General features: G+C 36.9%; 1 non-coding gene across 1 annotated transcript; it reads left to right on the forward strand.

The window, feature by feature from the left end:
* Window positions 1-365: 365 nt before the first annotated feature.
* Window positions 366-470, forward strand: LOC132682511 (U6 spliceosomal RNA). Its single transcript, XR_009611699.1, has one exon. It is a non-coding gene; the product is annotated as a U6 spliceosomal RNA (small nuclear RNA).
* The last annotated feature ends 22,824 nt before the right edge of the window (window positions 471-23,294 follow it).

The following is a 23,294-nucleotide window of genomic DNA, read 5'->3' on the forward strand; positions in this document are numbered from 1 at the left end:
AAAACTACAATGAGTTAGGGTGCCTGGGTGGCTCAGTCAGTTGAACATCCGACTTCAGCTCAGGTTCTGATCTCGCAGTTCATGAGTTCGAGCCCATGTTGGGCTCTGTACTGACAGCTCAGAGGTTGGAGCCTGCTTCAGATTCTAAGTCTCCCTCTCTGTGTCCCTCCCCCGCTCGTGTTCTCTCTCTCTCTCTCAAAAATAAACATTTAAAAAAAAATTTTTAAACTACAATGAGATTAATGAGATCAGATAAAACTACGACATCTGAGAGTAAATACACACTTGATAAGATTAATAGCAGATTACACATTGCAGAAGAAAATATCACTGAACTTGAAAATGCAGCAATACAAACGATCTCACTGCTCACTCTGGCAGCACATGCACTAAAATTGGAACAACAGAGAGAAGATTAGCATAACCCCTGCACAAGGATGACACAAATTTGTGACGTAGTCCATATTTTTAAAAACATTCATAAGTACAAGGGTGCCTTGGTGCCTCAGTCAGTTAAGCCTCTAATTCTTGATCTCAGCTCAGGTCACAATCTCAGTTTCAGGAATTTGAACCCCACATCGGGCTCTGTGCCGACAGCGTTGAGCCTGCCTGGGATTCTTTCTCTCCTCTCTCTCTGCCCCTCCCCTACTGATGCTGTATGCGCCCCCCCTCAAAATAAATAAACATTGAACAAAAATTTTTTTAAAGATTCATAAATACAGAGTACAAACTGGTAGATGCCAGAGGGAACTGAGTGGGGAGGGGGGATGAATGAAATACGTGAGGGGGATCAAGAGGTACAATCTATCAGTTATAAAATAGTCATGGAGATGAAACATAAAACACAAGGAATATAATCAATAACACTGTAATAACATTGTACGGTGACAGATGGCAACTGCACTTACCATGGTGAACGTGTAATGTACAGAATTGTCAAATTACTGTGTTGTATACCTGAAACTAATGTAACGTTGTATGTCAACATTGTATTCTTCAGTTAGAAAAATAACATTAAAAAATAATCCCAAATGAAACTGAGAAAAAAAATGTTTTAAAAGACTTAAAAGCAAAAATGAACACAGCATCACTGACCTGTGGGACAATATTAACTGGCATAATACAGGTGCAATTAGAGTCTTCAAAAAAGGGGAAAAGAGGACAAAAAACATATCTGAAGAAATAATGGCTTAAAAATGTCCAAATTTGACAATAATAAAGATGTAAAGCTTAACAAAAACTAAGCACAAGAAACATGAAGAAAACTACAAAAGAATGCATCATGATCTAACTGCTCAGTAACAGTGATGTAGAGAAAGTCTTAAAAACACTAGGAGAGGGGCACCTGGGTGATTCAGTCGGTTAAACATCTGACCTCAGCTCAGGTCATGATCTCGCAGTTCACGGGTTTGAGCCCCCCGTCAGGCTCTGTGTTGACAGCTCAGAGTCTGGATCCTGCTTCGGATTCTGTCTCTCCCTTTCTCTGTATCCCTTCCCCGTTCACACTCTGTCTCTCTCTCTCTCTCAAAAAATAAATAAACATTAAAAAAAAAAAATTTTTTAAAGCACCAGGAGAAAAAGACACGTTACACAGAGAAGAACAAAGTACGACAGATTTCATATCAGTGACAATGCAATATCTCTAAATTATTTCAATAAATACTTTCAAGCATTTTAGTACTGTCAACCTAGGATTCTATGCCCAAACTATCTCTCAAAAATGAGATGAAATAAATATCTTTTTCATTCAGACACATAAAAACTGAAATAATTCATTTGCAACAGACTTGCACTGTAACAAATGTTAAATGAAGCCCTCCAAGCACTGGAAAATTTTATCAGATGAATATGTATAATTACATAAAAGAATGTAAACGTACAAGAAATGGTAATTTTGTGAGCCTATATAACATTTTTCCCACCATTATCTAAATATTTTAAAAGAAAATGATTTAAAAAAAAAAGAATGTAGCAAGGAATTTACAGCATTTATATATCAATGAAATGTATGACAACAATATCACAAATGCCAAAAGGGAAAAATACTATTGCAACATTCTTATACCAAATGTGAAATGACATAACTATTGCCTGAAGGCAGACTATGATATGTTTTACAAGTGTGTAAAAACAATAATGCAACTTTTGTAATAGTACAGTATAGAATTACATTATCAAGACAACAAAGGAGATAAAATAGGGCCATTACAATTATTAGTCAAACAAAAAGGCAAAAAAGAAGAAAGAGCTGACCAGTGGGGGAGAAAAGACAGGAAAAATGAAAAACAAATAACAAGTAGCAAGGTGGCAGATTTAACTCTCATTATATCAAAAAATCATATTAAATATAATTGGCATGTGACCCAAATTAAAAGATTTGTAATTAGATAAAAAGCAAGATTCAACCACAGCCACCTATGAGAACCTCACTTCAAATACAAAGACAGAGTAGTTTATAAAATTAAAATACAAAAAGGTACACCACACTAATACTGTAACAAGAAAGTTGGCATGGCTATAGCAACAACAGACAAAGTAAATTTCAGAGCAAAATATTTCACCAGGGATAATGAAGGTCTTTTCATCATAATAAAGGCGTCAGCTCATCAAGCAGACCTAATAATGGAGTTTCAAAATTCTTAAAATAGAAACAGACCAAACAGCAAGGAGAAACAGGCAAAGCTACAAAATTATATGAAATATTTCATATTTCAACTTTCTTTTCTCAAAAATTGACAGAAAACACATACAAATTCAGTAAGTATACAGAAGAGTTGGAAAGCACTACCAATCAGTTTAACTTACATCTCATCCAGTAAGGGAAGAATACACATTCCTTTTTTTTTTTTTTTTTTTTTTTTTTCTTTTTGGGAGAGAGAGACAGAGAAAAAGAGAGAGAGAGAGAGAGCATTTGAGTAGGGGGGGAGCGAGAGAGAGAATCCCAAGCAGGCTCCATGCTCAGCACAGAGCCCCACACGGGGTCAATCCTATGACCCTGGGATAATGACCTGAGCAGAGATCAAGAGTGACATTTAACCGAATGAACCACCCAGGTGTCCCCCTGAGAAGAATACACATTCTATTCAGCTTCACATGAAACAGTAAGCAAGAGAGATCATACTCTTGGAGATAAAACAAGTTTGAATAAATTGTAAATGATCAGAGTCATACAAAATATGTTCTCGGACCCCAATGCAATTGAGTAAGACAAGAGTAGAAGAACTATACCTGGAAAACACCAAGTATGGGGAAATTAAACAACATGTACCTAAATAATCCCCACATCAAAGAAGAAATTAAAGAGGACAAGAGAAATGAAAAGAGATTGCATTTTTTCCCTAATTTTATTGAAATAAAATGGTCACACAGCACTGTGTAAGTTTAAATATACAGCATAATAATTTGATGAAAAAGTTTTTTTGAATTGTAGGAAAATAGAACTGTGGTACATAATCTGTGAGATGCCACTGATTAGAGAGAAATACACAGGACTAAATGCCTACATTACGAAGAATAAAGATCATAAAATGGTGACATCAACTTCTACCTTAGAAATTAAAAAAACAAAAACAAAAGCAACAACAACAAAAACAACAACAACAACAACCCAGAACAAATAAACCCAAATTAGGAAAAAGAAAGAAAATAATAAAGATCAGAATGGAAATCAATAAAAAAAAAAATTAGAGCAATAGAAAAAAATCAATAAAATGAAGAATTGGTTTTGAGAAGATGAAAAAAATTTACAAGCTTAGGACTGAACTGATCATAAATAAAAGAATAAATTACCAAAATTGAGACAGATTAAACTGCTACAGATATTGAAAGATTAATAAAGATTAATATCATGAACAACATTCTCTCAGTAAATCTGACAACTGAATGAAATGGATAAATTCCTTGCAAAGCACAAACTACCAAAACTCACTCAGGGAAAAAAAAATAGAAAACCCAAATAGCCCAGTATCTATTAAAGATACTGATTCATAGTTAAGATCTACCCACAAGAAAAACTACAGACCCATATCACTCTGCTGGTGAATCCTATCAAACACTTAAAGAACAAATAATACCAATTACACACACACACACAAATTATAGGAAAGGAAATATTTCCCAACTCATTTATGAGTATAGCATTACTCTGATCCCAAAATCAAAAACAAAACAAAACAAAACAAACTACAAGCCAACTTGCCTGATGAATGTAAAAACTCCTTACAAAATGTTAGTAACTAGAATACAAATTATTTTGTATAAAGGATAATATACTAAAACCAAGTACGGTTTGTGCTGTGAATGCAATCTTGATTTAATATTCAAATATCAAGGGCACCTGAGTGGCTCAGTCACTTGAGCATCCAACTCTGGATTTCAGCTCAGGTCATGGTCTCACAGCTTGTAGGATCAAGCGCCACATTGGGTTCTATGCTGACAGAGCAATGCCTGCTTGGGATTCTCTCTCTGCCCCTCCTCTCCTGTGTTCTCTCTCTCTCTCTCTCTCTCTCTCTCTCTCTCTCTCTCAATAAATAAGTAAACTTTTGAAAACTTCAAATATCAATCTATATAATTTAGCATATTGATATAGTAAGAAAAAATACTCTTATTTCAATACAAGCAGAAAAAGCATTTGACAAAATGCAAGATGCCTTATTGATAAAAACTCTTATCACACTATGAAGAGTAGGTAAATTACTTAAACTGAAGAAAAGCATCATTAAAAAACAAATCCTACACTAGTAAGTCTGACTGCTTTCAGCTTGAGATTGGGAAGGAAGCAATGACATTCATTATTACCACTTATATACAGCACTGCACTGGGGTCAGAACCAATGTAATAAGAGAAGCAAGAAATAAATTAAAATCAAATAGATAATGAAAAGAAAAAAAAAGTTCTCTGCATAGAAATGATATGATTATTTATGTAGATATTAACAGAGAATCTACAAAATAACTACTAAAAGTAACAAGTGAAATTAGCAAGGTCATGGAATACAAGTTACCATATTAGAAGCCAATTAAATATACATTAGTAACAAAAATTTGAAAAATGAAATTTAAAACTCAACTCCATGCAGAGTTGCAACAAAAACCATGAGAATATTTACGATCAATTCAAAGAAAGGATATCCAGATGTATACACTAAAAAATAAAAAATATTGCTGAGCAAAAATAAAGATGACCTAAATAAATGGAGTGATATATCACGCTCATGTGTTCTAAGACCTGATGTTGCTTAAAAGGTCTCTTCGCCAAGCTGATCTACAGATTCAGTACAATCCAAGTCAAACTTTCAGCAGTAGCGGTAATGTGTTATGTGCAGAAAATGATAAATAATTTCAAAATTTTGACTAAAATGGAAGGGATCTAGAACTAAAGATATTTTAACATTACGAAAACAAAGCTTGAGGACCTATCCTCCCTGATTTCATGACTAACTACAAAACAACAGTAATCAATCCATTTGGGTACTGGCAAAGAGATAAATGTATCCTTAATGGCATAAAACAGAAGGTTCACAAACGGTTCCATAAATACACATTCAAATGATGTGAATTCAATGTGTTATTCAATGGAGAAATAAATTTTTTTTCAACAAATGGTACTGGATCAACTGGTTATCTGATGAGTTACATTACATACACAAGAAAAAGTAAAATTAGGAAGACCAACTGTAACAAGTGTTAACAAAGATGTACAACAATTAGAACTTTCACACACTACTAGTGGGAACTATTACATGAACAACTACTCTCACGGAATGAACGTCTGTTTTCCCCCCAAATTCTTATGGTGAAATCCTAACTCCCAAAGTGATGCCATTAGGAGGTGGGGTCCTTGGGAAATGATTAGCTCATGAGAGCAGAGCCCTCATGAATGGGATTAGTGCTCTTATAAAAGGGACCCAGAAGAGCTCTCTTCTACTCTTTCCACCATGTGAGGATACAAGGAGAGAGAGGCATTCCAACCCAGACAAGAGGAGTCACCAGAACACAACCATACTGGCATCTTGATCTTGGACTTCTAGCTTCCAGAACTGAGACATAAATGTCTGTTTCTAAGTCACTCAGTCTATGCCACTTAGTTATAGCAGCCCCAACTGACCAAGTCAACTAAGTTACAAAGTCTTTTTGGTTTCTTAAAAGTTAAATAGCTGCTCAGCCACTCCACACTTTAGTGAAGATGCATGCAAGCATTAAGTCCACACAAACGTGAATGTTTACACCAGCTTTACTGGAATTGCCCAAAACTGCCAACAAATCAAATGGTCGTCAGCAGCAGAATGGATAAAGGTATAGTAGTATATACATTACACAATGAAACACTATTCCACAACAACAACAAAAATGAACTACTGATACAGAATGTATACATCTCAAAATAATTACACTTAGTGAAAGGAACCAAACAAAAGGAGTACATACTGTATGATTCCATGTATCTAAAATTCTAGAAAGTGAGGGGTGCCTGGGTGGCTCAGTTGGGTGAGCTTCCGACTTCGGCTCAGGTCATGATCTCACGGTTCGTGAGTTCGAGCCCCACATGGGGCTCTGTGCTGACAGTTCGGAGCCTGGACCCTGCTTCACATTCTATGTCTCCCTCTCACTCTGCCCCTCCCCCGCTCATGCTCGCTTGCTCTCTCTCTCTCTCTCTCTCTATCAAAAATAAACATTAAAAATTTTTTTTAAATTCTAGAAAGTGAAAGCTAATTTATAGTGATATATAGGAAATATATGGTGCCTGAACACAGGCATGGAACAAAGAATAGGTTACAAATGGACACGAGGAAAACTTTGAGGTTATAGGTAGTTCACTATCTTGATTGTCATGATGGTGTCATAGGGATATACATATGTCAAAACACCAAAGTATATAATTTTAAAAATGTCCAGTTCATTGAACATCAATTATACTTCAACAAAGTTGTAAAAAAAATAAAACAGTAAAAGGGTAAAAATAAAAATAAAAACGTAAAGGAGAATAATTTTCAGCCAAATATCCAGGCAAGTTTAAAAATATAGACAGTTCGTATTACATACGTTTCTCAATAGACTAATGATATTAACTCATTTTTTAGGCACACATACCATTTGCTACTAATGCTACTCATAGATATCTAACTCCTGATGAAGAATTTAGGAAATATCAAAAATACTGTACAAAGAATATATGTAAAGATTATCTAAATAACTATTAGCAGACATCATTTCTGTCACATAAAGGAGGAAGATTTGTTTATACATCTGTATCCCAAAACACAAATCCACCTACAGGTACTGGAGGTGGGAGACGTGAACTCCTAAAGCCCCACTCAGCGCACATGTACATATCCCACTAATGACTTCGTCATTGAGAATCTCTACACTTCACCCATAACTCAGCATTACTTCACAGGTGCCCATGTACCTTCTCTTTCTCCAAACACAACAGATTAACCAGTTTTCGCCTTTTTTTTTTTCCTTGTTAATTTGATTGTTGGGGAAAGATGCCTCTAGTTTCCCTTTGCTTAAGTTTATTAAACGCTTTGCTTTTCAAAAGAAATATTTTCAACGAATGAATGAATAGAAAGACCTCAAGTTAACTTTATTACGTAGTCTATTTGTCACTTAAGGTCACTGTTATTATCCAGCAACTCTGAATATTCACACAAAAAAAAAAAAGTGAGCAATTTCCTTCATTGTTTTCTGTCAAATTACTAAATACTTCCTTTTAAAATTACAGACACATCAAAAGCTTATCTTTATCTGCTTTGAGCTGTAAAAGACATGAAATTATTCTTCCCCAGGGAAAGGGAAATATGTGCTGAGTGGGCAGTTGTTACCCTTCAACTACACGGCTATAGAGGATCGTATTAAGACACTGATTAACAATAATTAAGTTATTTGAGAAACTAACCAACTGCAGTTATTTGTTCTAAAATCAGCATAGGCCTAAACTGCTAATTATTTCCACTATGCCTAACAGCAATTCCAAAGGCTCTAACTGCAATCAAAGAGCATATGCAATGAACTTGCCAAAGAGACACTTTTATGATGCATATTAAATGCAAGGAAAATGTGAGCACTGGAAACTTAAAAAGAAATTAACACAGGGAACACTGCAAGTTAAGGGTCCCCACACTATTGCTGATTTTCACATTTGTCAGATTAAAGAAATGGAATAAGTATTGCTTAGCTATGCAGAAGCAATTGAGGAGCTTGAAAGGAACACATAAATCTGTGGACGCAAAGCTCACTAAAATACATTATTATTAATTGAGAGATGAGTTATAATTAGAAAAATTAAGGGGCACTTATTACAAGGACTGATGGATGAGTGCAAAGTTCTAGACTTTGCTGAAGAGCTACTGGTCAATCCACATTGCTTCCAGGCTTCTTTGGACAACCCAGGAAATCAAGACAGGTACAGGTTCAATGAACAGCAGGATATGAAGTCACACAACACTGGAAACTCTAACCTGGCTCATTTACTTATTATGTGATATAAGGCAAGTTAACCTAGCCTTTCAGAGCTTCAGCTTTTTTCTCCCATATAAAACAGGAATAATAGGGGCACCTGGGTGGCTCAGTAAGTTAAGCATCCCACCACGACCTCAGGGTTCATGGGTTTGAGCCCCACATCGGACTCTGTACTGACAGCTCAGAGCCTGGAGCCTGCTTCAGATGCTGTGTCTTCCTTTCTGTCTGCCCCTCCCTCGCTCTCTTTCTTTCTCTTTCTCTCTCTCAAAAATAAACACTAAAGGGGCGCCTGGGTGGCGCAGTCGGTTAAGCGTCCGACTTCAGCCAGGTCACGATCTCGCGGTCTGTGAGTTCGAGCCCCGCGTCAGGCTCTGGGCTGATGGCTCGGAGCCTGGAGCCTGGAGTCTGTTTCCGATTCTGTGTCTCCCCCTCTCTCTCTGCCCCTCCCCCGTTCATGCTCTGTCTCTCTCTGTCCCAAAAATAAATAAAAAACGTTGAAAAAAAAATTAAAAAAAATAAACACTAAAAAAAAATTTTTTTAATATCAAATTACATTTCATCTTGTAGAAATGAAACTCCTTCCCCATTAAACACCAACTCCTCATTCTTCCTCCCCATGGCCCCCAGGGAAACTACCCTCCCCTTTTCTGTCTCTGTGCTTTAACTACTTTAAGTAGCTCCTATAAATGGAATCACAAGCTATTTGTCTTTCTGTGACTGGCTTATTTCATTTATCACGATGGCCTCAAAGTACATCCACGCTGTTGCATACCCCAGCAACTTTTATGTTATAAAATTCCACTGTATCCATGGAATTTGATCCTAATCCTAATAAGCTGGGCCCTGTATACAGTGAAGAACCAATTTCATGTCATACTGATCTGGTTATTTGTTTATTTTTATAAAGTTCTCAAGGTACACTTTTAAAACCATGAGTGAAGAGGGGTGCCTGAGTGGCTCAGTGAGTTAAGCGTCCGACTTCAGCTCAGGTCATGATCCTGTGGTTCACGAGCCTGAGCCCTGCGTCAGGCTCTGTGCTGACAGCTCAGAGCCTGGAGCCTGCTTCGGATTCTGTGTCTCCCTCTCTCTGTCCCTCCCCTGCTCATGCTCTACTTCTCTCTCTCTCTCTCCCTCCCTCTCTCAAAAATAAACATTAAAAATTTTTTTAAATAGGGACAATAATAGTACCTACCCTCACAGGACTGTAGTAAGACTGAATGAAACAACATGCATGTGAAACACTTTATATAATGCTTGACACACAGGGCTAAATTAATGGTACCTGCCATTATGAAAGTCACATGGAGTTTTTTTCAAAATACGAAACACACTGCTGAGCCAAATAAAGAAGATGACTAGACTTTCTAGATCCTCTTGATATTCTGCAATACTGAAATATTTAAGATAGAAATGATCAAATCAACAACTATTTTTATCATTTACACTCACTAAGAAAAATTGTTATTTCTTATACTTTTTTGCAGTCCAATAGCAGAACACTTTGCACAAATTAAGTCTTCAGTCCATTGGGATGGGTTTTATTCCAAACAAATCATGATTCATCCATTCTCTATAAACAAATATTATTCCAGTTTTACGATTCTTTTACAAGGAAAATATGCATAGGATACTGCAAAATGTATCTTTTACAGGTGTCTCAGGAATTTACTGGAAATTCAGATATGTAAAAAAAAAAAAAAAGGTTGGGAATGCTATAATTTTATCTGCTTAAGCACAAATACACATTTAGATATTATAAAACATTCTTGATTTCTCCATTTTCTTTATCCTCACATCCAATTATAAGCTCATAAATATCTCAGATGCTAGCCACTGCTCTTTAACCCCACTGCCACCTTCTAGGGCAGGAGCCATGATTTCTCCCCCACATTTCTATAGCGGCCCCGTATCTAGTCTTCTCTCCCCTATTTCTCTCTCCCATATCAATTTTATACATGGCAGCTGGTGTGATCTTTCTAAAATGCATGTCACTTCTCTCCTTAAAACCCTAAGGGGTAGCCATTTCTCTTAGTAAAACTCCCAACACATTGGTTCAGCACACAAAGCCTTCCTGGTGAGGTCCTCTATACTTATGTCTTCAACCTTATCCACTGCCACTCACCACTCCCACTCGCTGCCCCAAATACAAATGACTCTCCAGTTAGAATAAACTGCCTTAATTCTTCAAGCACACCATTCTTTCGAGCACACTCCTTTCCTCCATCTGGAGCGCTCTTTTTCTTCTTTGTCATCTGGTTAACTCCTACACATCTTTTAGGTCTAGGCTAGAGTCATTTCTTTAAAAAAAACAAAACAAAACAAAACAAAACAAAACAAAACCTCTCCAGATTCCCAAAGTTTGGATTAGGTCCTTTCTTACAAATGGTCCTTAGGTCCTTTCTTACAAATCAAAATAGTAATCTACATTTCATTTATTCTCTCAAGAAATGTTTGTTGAGTACCTACTATTTAAAGGCTCTGTTCAAGGCACTGGGATTCAGTAGTACAAATAACGCCCAAGCTTCTCCAAAACTTCTATCGTAATGGAGTAGGCAGAAAATTTTAAAAGAATGAACAGATATTAATGGTAATATAGTAATAAGTGCCTTGGAGAAAAAAGAAATTGGAATAAGGGGAATAGGGTGTGGCAAATTGAAATGCGAGGTTTTCTGATAGGACGTTCGGGGGCGGGGGGGGGGGGGCGAGTTCAGAGACAAGCTGACATCTGAACAGCGACTTGGAAGAAATGAGGGCATGAGCCAAGTGACTTTTGAGGAAAGGATGCTGCACACAATGGGAAGAGCAAATGCCATGGCCCTCAGAGGGTGAAGTGCTTAGTGGTTTGCCCTACTTAAGGAACAGCAAGAGAGCTAGTGAGGCTGGAGCAGAGAAAGGAAAGAGAAGAGATGAGGTCACTGAGAAAAGAGGGGGAGGGCAGATCGTTCCAGGCCGTGGAAGCAACGCAAGGCCTTTATTTTTTTTTTTAATTTTTTAAATGTTTATTTTTGAGAGAGACAGAGACAAAATGTGAGTGGGTTAGGAGCAGGGAGAGAGGGAGACACAGAATCCGAAGCAGGCTCCAGGCTCTGAGCTATCAGCACAGAGCCCAATGCAGGGCTCGAACTCACAAGCTGTGAGATCATGACCTGAGCCGAAGTCGGGACGCTCAAATGACTGAGCCACCCAGGCACCCCAATGCAAGGTCTTTAGATACTTCACTACAAGAGATGGAAAGCCAAAGGAAGCTGTGAGGACAGCACATGAGGGCCACCTACCCTTACTTGCACAGGGGCAGCTGTAGAAGCAAGGAGACATGCTAGCTTGGTGTAATGCACAGGATGAGAGTGGATGGTTCTTTAGACTAGACTCCAAGTAGCAAGGAGCACCAGAATTTACATATATTTTGAAGGTAGGACGAACAGAATCTACTAAGATGGGACAGGAAAGATGAAAATCCAGGAGGCCTCCAATTTTTTTTTCTGAGTAACTAGATGAACAGAATTCCTGTTACTAAAATGAGGAATGGTACAAAAGGAGGTAGCATGGGAAAGGCAAAAGATTAACTAGCATACTCTACAGTCATTCGAGAGACAACATCAGTTAAGCGGGTGCATAAACAAGTCTGTAGTTTAAGGGAAAGGGAGAAAGATTCAGGATGTAGGTATTCCTTGGTGAGTCACTGACTCCTTAGGTAAGGTTTCTAGGGTAAGAGTAGAAATAGAAAAGAGATTGAGCCCAGAGACCAAGCCCTCATTTGGGAAGATGGACAGAAACTAGCAAAAGAAACTGAGAATGCAATAGTGTGAAATAAATATGAACAAGAGAGTGATATCCTGAAAGCTAAAGAAGAAAAGTGTTTTTCTAATTAAGAGAGCCCAATCACTGTGTCAAATGAAGTTGACAGGTCAAGTAAGGGAACACTAAGAAGTAACCACTTAATTTGGCAACATGGGGGACTTTGCTGATACTTATAAGAGATATTTTGATGGAAACCATAGGGTCAAAACATGATTATATAGGACTTGGGAAATAACAGAGGAAGTGGAGTCGCTAAGTGTTGAACAAATTTTCCAAATAATTTTCCTATAAAAAGCCATAGAGGTAAGGAGCAGGACTGGGAAAACAAAGTGGGCTCAAGAGAGAGTTTCTTCTTAAAAAATTTTTTTAATGTTTTTATTTATTTTTGAGACAGAGAGAGACAGAGCATGAGCAGGGGAGAGGCAGAGAGAGAGGGAGGCACAGAATCCAAAGCAGGCTCCAGGCTCTGAGCTGTCAGCACACAGCGTGACGTGGGGCTCGAAGTCACAGATGGTGAGATCATGACCTGTGCTGAAGTCGGACGCTTAACCAACTGAGCCACCCAGGAGCCTCTGAGAGAGTTTCTTTTTAAACAAGAGACTTATTTGTGTGCTCACTGGAATAAATAAATGACTATTCAGTAGCAACATGATCATTTACAATATCTACCAAAGAGCTTACTAATATCGAACATTTTCTGGTATGTCAAAAAAGCAAGAATATTCTGCAATCAGCTTTCAAGTACAAAAGGTTTCATTTGAGAAACAATAGTAAATCAAAGAACAACAAAGAGACCACCAAGCTATGAGTTGTTTCAAACATGTATATCTGTATTAATAACAGAAGGATTAAACAGCTGATTTTCAAATATTAAAGGCACTATATTCACAGATTTCACTTCTGCTACAATTCTCTTCAAAGTTGAATGTAGATTCAGTGAATTTGTCCTCCATGGTGATTTTTTTATTATCTACATCAATAACTAGGGAAGAGAAAGAGATCAATGGACAAAGAGAACAGAGAGATGAATATTTGTTTATCTTTGGTTGTATAATGTTTTATTCTTTCAAGTGATTTCCTGGTGATTAAGTTAAAATTTTGATACATCAGTAGAATGTTTCCTGAGAGCCCATATGATGCTGCTTCTCGGATAAGGGTGAGAAGCAACATGGGACATCTGGGACTGGAAATCACTCAGCTAATAGAACTACAGAATGCCAACCACAATCCAGCAACATTATTACCAGTTACCAAGTATCTGGTATCTGTTCCTTGCTGTGCTTGGTGTCTATTCTTTTCACAAAGCCTCGGACTGCATATTATCACCCTCTTATCAAAACTGAGGAAACTGATACTTGGGAGAGAATATATAACCTGAAAAATGCCTCCAATTTAGTAGGACACAAAGCTGGAGACTCAAAATCAGGACTGCTCGCTTCCAGAACATACCTCCATCCAACATGTCACGGTGCTTCTCTACTACCATTTTTCTGTAATTACGTAGGTTAAATCTATGTACAATTCTGAAAGACTCTCTCCCTTCATATTTTTTCTCTACTACCCATAGTTCCCTAAAAATTATTCTACCATAGTTGCAGATATGCAGTACCAGCCCCTAATAATAAATATCTGCCCTTCTCTGTCTCCATTGCCTAAAAGAATGCAGACTAAAGGCAACTCTGCCTTACACTTGACCCACACCAAACTGTGATGCCTAAAAAAGATACACTGTATAAATTAGAGTTCTTAATAGTATACTATGTACTTTGTGTTTATTCTGAAATTATCTTTCTTACATAATTGCATTCTGAGAAAATGTAAATGTTAAACATTAACAAGCACCACACTGCTGTTACAATAAAAGACATTTTTTAATATTGGTGACAGAGAAGTTTGGGAAGTGAGAAAAGGAAGGTCTGAGTGGAGTCTTTTATAGGCATATAAAATTTAAATGACAGAGCCCTTTATAATCCTGCCAGAATGTAAATTCTTGAGCGTATGAAAGACTAAAAGCTTCGTCTGTATAAAACTGACAAAATACATCAGATTTTAATTGGCAGTAGGGTGATAATGGAAAGGAGATGTGGCTTAATTGGAGTTCTCTCCGTGAAAGGACAGAGCTTAGTAGTGTCATTTTAATTATTTCTAGCCACTAATCCTGCAATCATCTATTACTTTCTCCATATATTACATCAGGAAACACTCCCTGCTGCAAATGCTATGATATTTAAAAAGCAAATGCCCAGTGAAAACAAAAAGACGCAGACTAGATTCATGGGCTCAGCAACAGCTCTGGAGAACCATAAACTGACTTTTAAATCATGAATGGTCAGGATGGAGAATATGGCTACTTTAATTATTAGCAGTACACAGTCTTGATTCAGACATCCATTGTATCATCACTCAAAGCTGTTGCACGAGTTAATTAAGTACCTAATGTGATGCTGAAGATGTTTCCCTTTAATATGAATCTTTGATTATTCCCACACTGTTTTGACACGGCTAGATGAAACATACCACTGAAAACATACTACAATAATGGCCACTTGTAGTGATGGCTGTAGCAACAGTTTGTCCCAAAATAGGAAGTACTATCAGAGAAAGACTTTGTCTGGAGCCTTCTGTTAACCATTCCATATGTAAGACATAGTAATTAGTTTTCCTTTCCTTTTGATTTTTCAAGGACTCACAGACTCAACAGCTTTATTATTTCAAATGTTACCGCATGTAACTATATAGGCTGTGTAAGATTTCCACGCTCACTAACCTGAGTAAGAAAATAATCCACACTGCAGAGTTCACACACACATTTATCTAACTTCAGGATTCCCGTTTTACCTACCCATTTTTCAGAACGTTACTTTCAATTTACAAACACTTAAATTTATACATTTAGCCATTTTTAAAGGCAAATTCATCCAATCAGTATTTCATCTCCAAACATAATTTCTAAGTATTATGCTATAAACTTAAAATCAATAAAGGAACCATTACAATACAGCCCGTTAATGCCAAAAATATATATTTTAGTGGGAGTCGAATGTGGCCTCAAAATTGTAATTACCTTAATTTTTCAAGTTCCCTCTTAATCTTTCTGTTCTTTTTGTAGACATTTCCAATCGCAGCAAGTCTCTCACATTAAATTAAAAACTAATGTTTACTGCATTGCATAGAGTTGACTGACTTTCACAAGGGCTTCATGAGCAAAAATGTATTCCACTGTCTTCACACTGTAGCAGATCACCAGATATAAGTTGTTGGTAGTCATTTGAGATTCTTTTGGAATGGAGGGCATAACAACATTGAATTAAAAACACAATGGCTAGACCCTATCTAAGTAAAACTATCCTCGGGCGCCTGGGTGGCTCAGTCGGTTGACCGTCCGACTTCAGCTCAGGTCATGATCTCTCAGTTCGTGAGTTCGAGCCCTGCGTCGGGCTCTGTGCTGACAGCTCAGAGCCTGGAGCCTGCTTCAGATTCTGTGTCTCCTTCTCTCTCTGCCCCTTCCCCACTCATGCTCTGTCTCTCTCTCTCTCTCAAAAGTGAATAAATGTTAAAAAAAAATTAAATAAAACTATCCTCAGATATTAATGTTGTTCTATGAATTCTACTCTTAGGGGGAAAACATGGAGTTTAATATTGTTAATATTAACTAATTAATTAATTTTTTATAACCAATTTCCAAGATATGTGTTGGTATAATTACAAATTCAACCTAAGCTCCTATGTGTGTGGTCTTCTAGAATAAGAACAGATACCTGGACATGAACTTTACACACTGAAAATTCTTCAGTGGAGGCAAAAGTGAGTTATACTCAAGAAATCGAAACATAAAAATTAAATCGTCTTAACAGAAATTTTCAACCACCAGGACTGAAGACAAGGGAGAGATTTCTGGCCAACCAAGCACAACCAGAGATTAGAGGAATAATTAGGTGTCTGTGTTCTGGAGTCGAACACCCAGGTTCAAAGTCTGAACCAGTACTTGTCAGTTATTCACACGTGGATTACAAACTTTCCTCTGCAGCAATCTCTTCATTTGTGAAAGAGGATATAATTATCTCTAGTTCATAGGATTGCTTTGAGGATTAAGTGGGATAAATGTACAGCACCTACAAGTTTATAGCATATAATAAATTTTCAATAAATGTTATACATTTATAATAATTATCATTTCTAATGTTTTCTTTTTTTTCAAACTATTCATTCTGCATGCATTCTGACTACTGTGATCTGATATGTGGATGTGGTACATGGCTGATCTATACAAAATTCTTAGAATTCACACTTCTGGAGGTATTAACTCATAATGTTATAATGCCTTTATACATCCCCAAATCAGCTTATGAACACTGGAAATAAAGATTTCCTACACACTGTTTCCACTTCTGTTCCCAGATACAACTAATATACACTTGACAGTTGAGTAACACAGGTTTGAACTGCAGGAGTCCACTTAACATGTGGGTTGGTTTTTTTTTTTTTTTTTTATAAATACAGTACCTGCAAATGTATTTTCTCTTCATTACGATTTTTCTTAACATTTTCACTAGCTTACTTGGTTGTAAGAATACAGTATATAATACACGTGACATACAAAATATGTATTTATGTTATCAGGAAGGCTTCAGCCTACAGCAGGCTATTACAAGTTTGGTTTGGGGGAAGTCAAAAGTTGCGTTTTTGACTCCATAGGGGCTAGAACTCCTAACCCCAAGGTTATTCAAAGGTCATCTATGATGACAGTCTCCAAATATTTCTTTGTGCTCTTTGTTATCTTTAAATACTCCCTAGGTCATGGTTTGCAAATAAGACGCAAATAAGGGAATGTTAGATTATATGCATTGGGCATAGTTTATATTTTCAGGACTTGACTTTTTCTAATCTTTAGTCATTTGTATTCTCTTTACTGTAACACAGATAAAGTAATCTAACTGATCATGAGAAGAAGTTGACTGGAATAGGGGTATGGAGAAAGGCTAAGAAAAGGTCAGACTGCATTAACTATAACATATATACAAATGGATGTATATTATAAAGTGAAAGCCAAACTATAAGAACCAGAAATCTTATAAATAGATGATGTGCTTGGGAAAGCCACATAAGCTCACATTCACTCCAACGCACTTCATCAGACATTTAATAAACACTCAACTGTTCCATTAGTACCAGGACAATGAACAGGAAGAAAATAGAGCATCAAGGAGTACCCACTCCCACGAAATGAAATTACCAGCATAAACTTGACAATTAAAAGATAAAATACTGCAGCACACAGCAGCATGAAATAGATTATTGTGTGGCCTGGAACACTGATTGTAAGAAAGCAGGCTGAACGCTGTCTACTTGAATTTGCAGTCGCTTGTCTGATTTTAAATTTCTTCAGCAAAGGAGACTGGATTGTGAGAATACTTTTTAAAAATCTCAAGCTATAAGTGTTTATAGAACAGAAAGCAATCTCAGAGTCTCCCTTTATTCTATCAAACAGGGAAAATTACTTTTGAAGTTCAAAGTAGTTCTCATTTTAAATGCACAGCCTAAATGTGTATAAACTATATACAAATTTGCTTTTAGAGAAATGCAGTATCTGTTTCAATTAGTTTCAGTTAGTTACATAACATAGTGTTTGTTCTAGAGAAAGGGAATGAATCTCTTTGACCATCTACTTTTCATTCTCTCCCTTTAAGGTTAAGTTCAAATATGTAACATTATGAGCCCCAGAACCCCCATGGTTCTAATGTAACTAAGGAAGAGAAATACTGAAAAGGTATACCAGCATTTCTTAAAATTAAAAAATAGTTTTAAATACTGAATTCACATAGAGTTTCATGAATTATGAAAGATAAAGCAAATGATGGAAAAGCATTTCTCAATGTCAGCAAGTCCTTCTTTAGGGGGTTTTGATAAACTGGTTGAACTAAGCAGTTTTAAAGCATTATAAAATAGGGAATTATAACTAATCTTTTCTAAAACCTCTCTTTATGTTGTACGTACAAGACTGACATGCCCAAACTCTGACAGTTAGCAGAATAATCACAAATAGTTTTAAATCTTTTAGCTCTAAAAGAACAAGTGACCCTCACAAGGCCTTATACAGGCAGGTTGGAAAAAAAAAAAAAAAAAGCAAACTGATTATCTTTCAACATGCATTGTCCTTCAGCCCATTGGTATTATATAATAAATTTAGGCTTTGTTGCATTTAATACGTGATTTCTTAGTAACTGACAAGATCAAAGCCCAAATATTCCAAAATGTTTTTTTTTTTTACTAAAAAGTAACCAAGAAGAAAAACATTTACTGGCTCATTGGCATAATTTAAATAAAATAAGGAACAGTATTTTTCAAAGCACTGAAATTTGCTCAAGATCAAGTTTTTTTTCCTGTCTTTTTTGTTTGTTTTTAATTTATGTATTTACTTTGAGAGAGGGAGAGTGTGAGCAGGGGAGGGGCAGAGAGACGGGGAGAGAGAGGATCCCAAGCAGGCTTCACACTATTAGTGTGGAGCCCAATGTGGGGCTTGATCCCACATACTATGAGATCATGACCTGAGCCAAAATCAAGAATCAGACGCTTAACTGACTGAGCCACCCAGGTGGCTCAAGTTTTCTCCTGTCTTAAGGTCACTATCTCCTACTACATCCTCCCTGTCTCTTACCTTGGAATGGCCCTGGATGCCAGCTGATTTCCCCAATGACTGATCAGGTGTTTGCCTCGGGGTGGGGGGTTGGGGGTTTCCATGATATGAAAAGCAGTTACTTCTTTCTCCACTTGTTGTGGGGCTTATTCTTTAAGGCTCAGCTCAAAGTGCCATCTCTTCCACTGAGGCCTCTGCAAATTTCTTCCTTCTTGCCTCTGGGCCCTGGTTTAATACCTTCTCTATAAATCCACAGCACCTGGCTCATGATGATCTTCAGGCATAAGAAGCATTTCCCTGTATAAAGACCTTGTATAAACTATTTTTGATCTTTCCAAATGGAGGGGATAAAAACTGGTCATGACAATATCACCAAGTTATCTGCTTTGAGTTGCACAAAATTTGAACCAAGGTAAGTTATGGGTTGGACAGGTAAGCGAGAGAGGAAGACAAGAACAAATCTTTTTTTTTTTTTTTCCAAGTTACAACAAACATTTCTTGGACATGAACTTGGTGCCAGAATAGGAACTAGCCGTTTTATGTCTGTTAACAACTTTAGCTTGAAAATAATCTTACATGTTAGATATCATATTACACATTTTCTTGAGCAGAAAATTGAAACTCAGAAACTCACTTGCTTTGCTTATTAACCCAGTGGTGAATCTGGGTTGCTGATCCAATAAGTTACAGTATAAATCACCATAAGTGAAGGCTGATATGCAGTATGGCATAGCAGTTTAAAAGCAAATGCGATTTTGAAAGCAAACAAGCTTAGGTTTGAGTCTAAGTTCTGATACTAATGAGCCAAGAAACTTTAGACAAGGTTTATATCCCACTAGGCCTCAGCTGCTCCAAGTGTACTGTGGGGACAATAATGATACCAACATCCTAACGAGTTCTGTGTAGGGTGTCAAATTCTGGAGACAGGGGCGCCTGGGTGGCGCAGTCGGTTAAGCGTCCGACTTCGGCCAGGTCACGATCTCGCGGTCCGTGAGTTCGAGCCCCGCGTCAGGCTCTGGGCTGATGGCTCGGAGCCTGGAGCCTGTTTCCGATTCTGTGTCTCCCTCTCTCTCTGCCCCTCCCCCGTTCATGCTCTGTCTCTCTCTGTCCCAAAAATAAATAAAAAACGTTGAAAAAAAAATTAAAAAAAAAAAAAAATTCTGGAGACACTATTGGCACAAGTAATATAATGTCAAGTGCATCTTCTTGAAATTAAACTGTTCCCTTCTTGTAAAATTTTAAAGGAAAAGTCGTTATCCTAAAAAGTGATCTTAAAAATTTGTGTTGTATAAAGTTATTGAAGACAGGCCTTCTTTCTAACTAATTCTTACCCCATAACCTCCTTGTCACTTCTTAAGCCAAATGTAAAACTGTCTCTCAGGATTAAAAGGAAGATCGGTGAGAGCAGGATGGAATATAAGGCACGTACATCCCCTCAGAAATACAGCAAGGGATGAATTTATTTCAACTGATTTTATGGTGTTTTCTGAAGCTTTAATTTCATGTGGAGTTTAGGCCTTTGCTCAGAAGAAGAAGGATTCCTCAGGAATCCAGAAGTTCACGCTCTCAGAATTGCATTTACTATGCGCAAGTAGAAACAGAAAGCAGCCCAGAAAAGAGTTAGCTGGGCTCTCCATGAAGTTACGTCACAAACTCCCACAAGAGTAAATATGAGGACACATCAGAGGCTGGCCACCATGCCACAGGATTACTGTACCACCAAGGAAACCACAAAGTTTCACCCAGGTGTGATTAAAATGTGCTGGTGTGACCACAGCAAAACCATGAACATACTCATCATGAAGCCTGGTGTTCATAAACGATGCCCTTCATCAGGTCACTGCTCTGATCTGACGTCATGAGATCCATGTGGCTCTTCTCCTCCCCAGTTTCCCAGTCTCTTATTTTACTAAGATCATCGTTGGTTGTATATCTAAAGTTTCTTTAAAAAGAAATCACAAAATTGCATTATTATCATTAAAAGGTATAACGAAGCGTATTAAAAGTTGAGAATTTAAATCGAGCAAGAATTGATTTCACTTGGGCAGTGCCCAACCGACAGTGGTCAGGAGCACTCTGCCAATGGCTGCTAGGGAAAAACCTTTATAGAGAAAAGACTGAAGCAAAGTAAGAAAATTGGTTGGCTACAGCTTAAAGCCTAGCTGGCTGTTCATGACTCACTGGCTGTCCTTAGGTTTTGATACCATAACCTTGAGGTATTTATAGGCTGATGATTTCGCTTTCCTTTCCGAGATGCCATGATATTAGTGCCACATCAGTCGAACCAGTCCTCCTTGTTTAATTAATTTAACACTATTTAAAATATGTTTGTATTTTCCAGTTATATTAGATGAGACCTAAATTAATTCTAACAAAAATTTGTAAGTTCCACGATAAATTGAAAACAGTACTTCCAAGAAACAGGGAAAAGGAATACATAATAAAGAATGATGGACCTTAACAGGTCTTGGTCTTTCTTTGTACTAGTAAGAGAAATATTTTTATGAAGAAGATAGCTGAATTTATTCACTTTTATATCTATTTAATCATGGCCAGAGTCTCTCTTTCACTCTCCACTGCTAAGTAGTCATTTCTCCAAGCTCCCTTTGAAACATAAACCGTGATTGGGCTAAACCCTTTCCCCTACAATTATCTGCAATATCCAAGTCAAAGTTATCCAACAGCTATCACATTAATTATGTCTATCTGCTAAATTATTCCCACAAGTTCTATAGACATTCTTTGAAATGGAGCATTCATTCTGTATTTATGCATATTTCATTATGTTACAGAACATTTTATTAAGAAAAGCAATCATAAGGATCGACTTTTATGATAAATAACCTAATATTCATAGTCCTTCCTTTATGCTTGCTCAGTCACGCTCATTTTCATAATGTTATGTGTTAGAGAACAGAAAAACTACTGCTCATCCAGACTGCTGATCTACTAGTTTTGCCACATTTTACTGCTATGGTTTCCCATAGGAAAGCTATAATGATATTGACTGATATAACTGCTTAAAAGTACTATTATTTAGTTATTTATAGCATAGGATTAGATTATAAGGAAATCTAAAATCACAAATTGAGTCTATTTTAGATGCATGATGCTTCCCGTATATTTTTTCAACGGCAGAATAGCAAAAATATATATATATATATACATGTAATGGTGGATGATAATAATGGATATAATAATGATGTATAATATCATATGTGTGTGCATGTATGTATATATATTTATTAATGTATTTATTTATATACATATGTGCTCTTGGGTGCTTCAGCCAAGCTTACTAGAAGTGAAAATATGGGAGAACTTTCATTCATTTAACCAGTGTTCACTTAACTCTTAGTATTCGCCAAGCATTAATCCAAGGTCCAAGAAGAGGGATTATAAAACTGAAGACTATGACAATGAGACTACTGGCTATTACAAAAACTCCTACAGCAGTGATGAAGAAATCACCCAAAAAGACACTTCCTATCTCCTGTGACCATAATCAAGATGAGAAACATTCACAAAAGCAACGATGCTTTTGGTACAAGGATGTACCAACTGGATATTCTAATCATTGATTAAATATAGTAAAAATGCGTTCTAGGCTAAATGTATACAAATTAAGTGCGTTAATACAAGTTTGGGCCTGTATGGTATTTTTTGTTTGTTTACATACCTGTCTTGGTTATAATGCTACGAGCTCCTTGAGAGCAAGGACTAGGTTACTGTCTTAGTATTTCTGGTGTCTTCATAGTGCCTACACACAGAGATGTGTCTTAAAAACGTCAGTTAAGCTGAAAGATATACTCATGGGAATATAAAAGACAGTGTGCTTTACTTCAATATACAATCCCAGAAATAATCTTTGCAATAATATGTGCTGAAGTGCTTACTTTATGAGGCTTATTATCTAAGCCCCTCTTTGGCAGCAAGTATAGACAAGAGAGGTTGGAAACACACAGTTTGATATTACAGATTACACAGAGAAATAAAAGATGAGTCTGTTATCATGACCATAAAGGTTATATGTGCATTTCTTCATTCATTTTCATGGTGAAAAGATGAAGAAGAACAAAATGAAGAACTGGTATTTTCATGGCTGGCATGGTCTTAGGCACCCTGGATAATACAGCAAAGTAACAAGAGGTCAGATGCTGTTAAAGACACACAGCATAAAATCACTATAGAACCGTTCATTAGCCTGAGTGCTTGGAGACCAGGTAACCTTCTGGAGAATCATATATAATATCTTTGATCTCAAAATTTATGGCGAAAAAGTCCTTGGTCACATTAATGCCATTGCTTTTTGTCTCTTTTTCACTCTAATCATGATGGATTTTCTTAAGATGTACACCTTTCATGTTCAGGTACAAATAGCCTAAGATATGATTAATGCTTT

This window comes from Panthera onca, chromosome A1, assembly GCF_046562875.1.
Source record: "Panthera onca isolate mPanOnc1 chromosome A1, mPanOnc1 haplotype 2, whole genome shotgun sequence".
In the NCBI taxonomy this organism is placed as follows: domain Eukaryota; kingdom Metazoa; phylum Chordata; class Mammalia; order Carnivora; family Felidae; genus Panthera; species Panthera onca.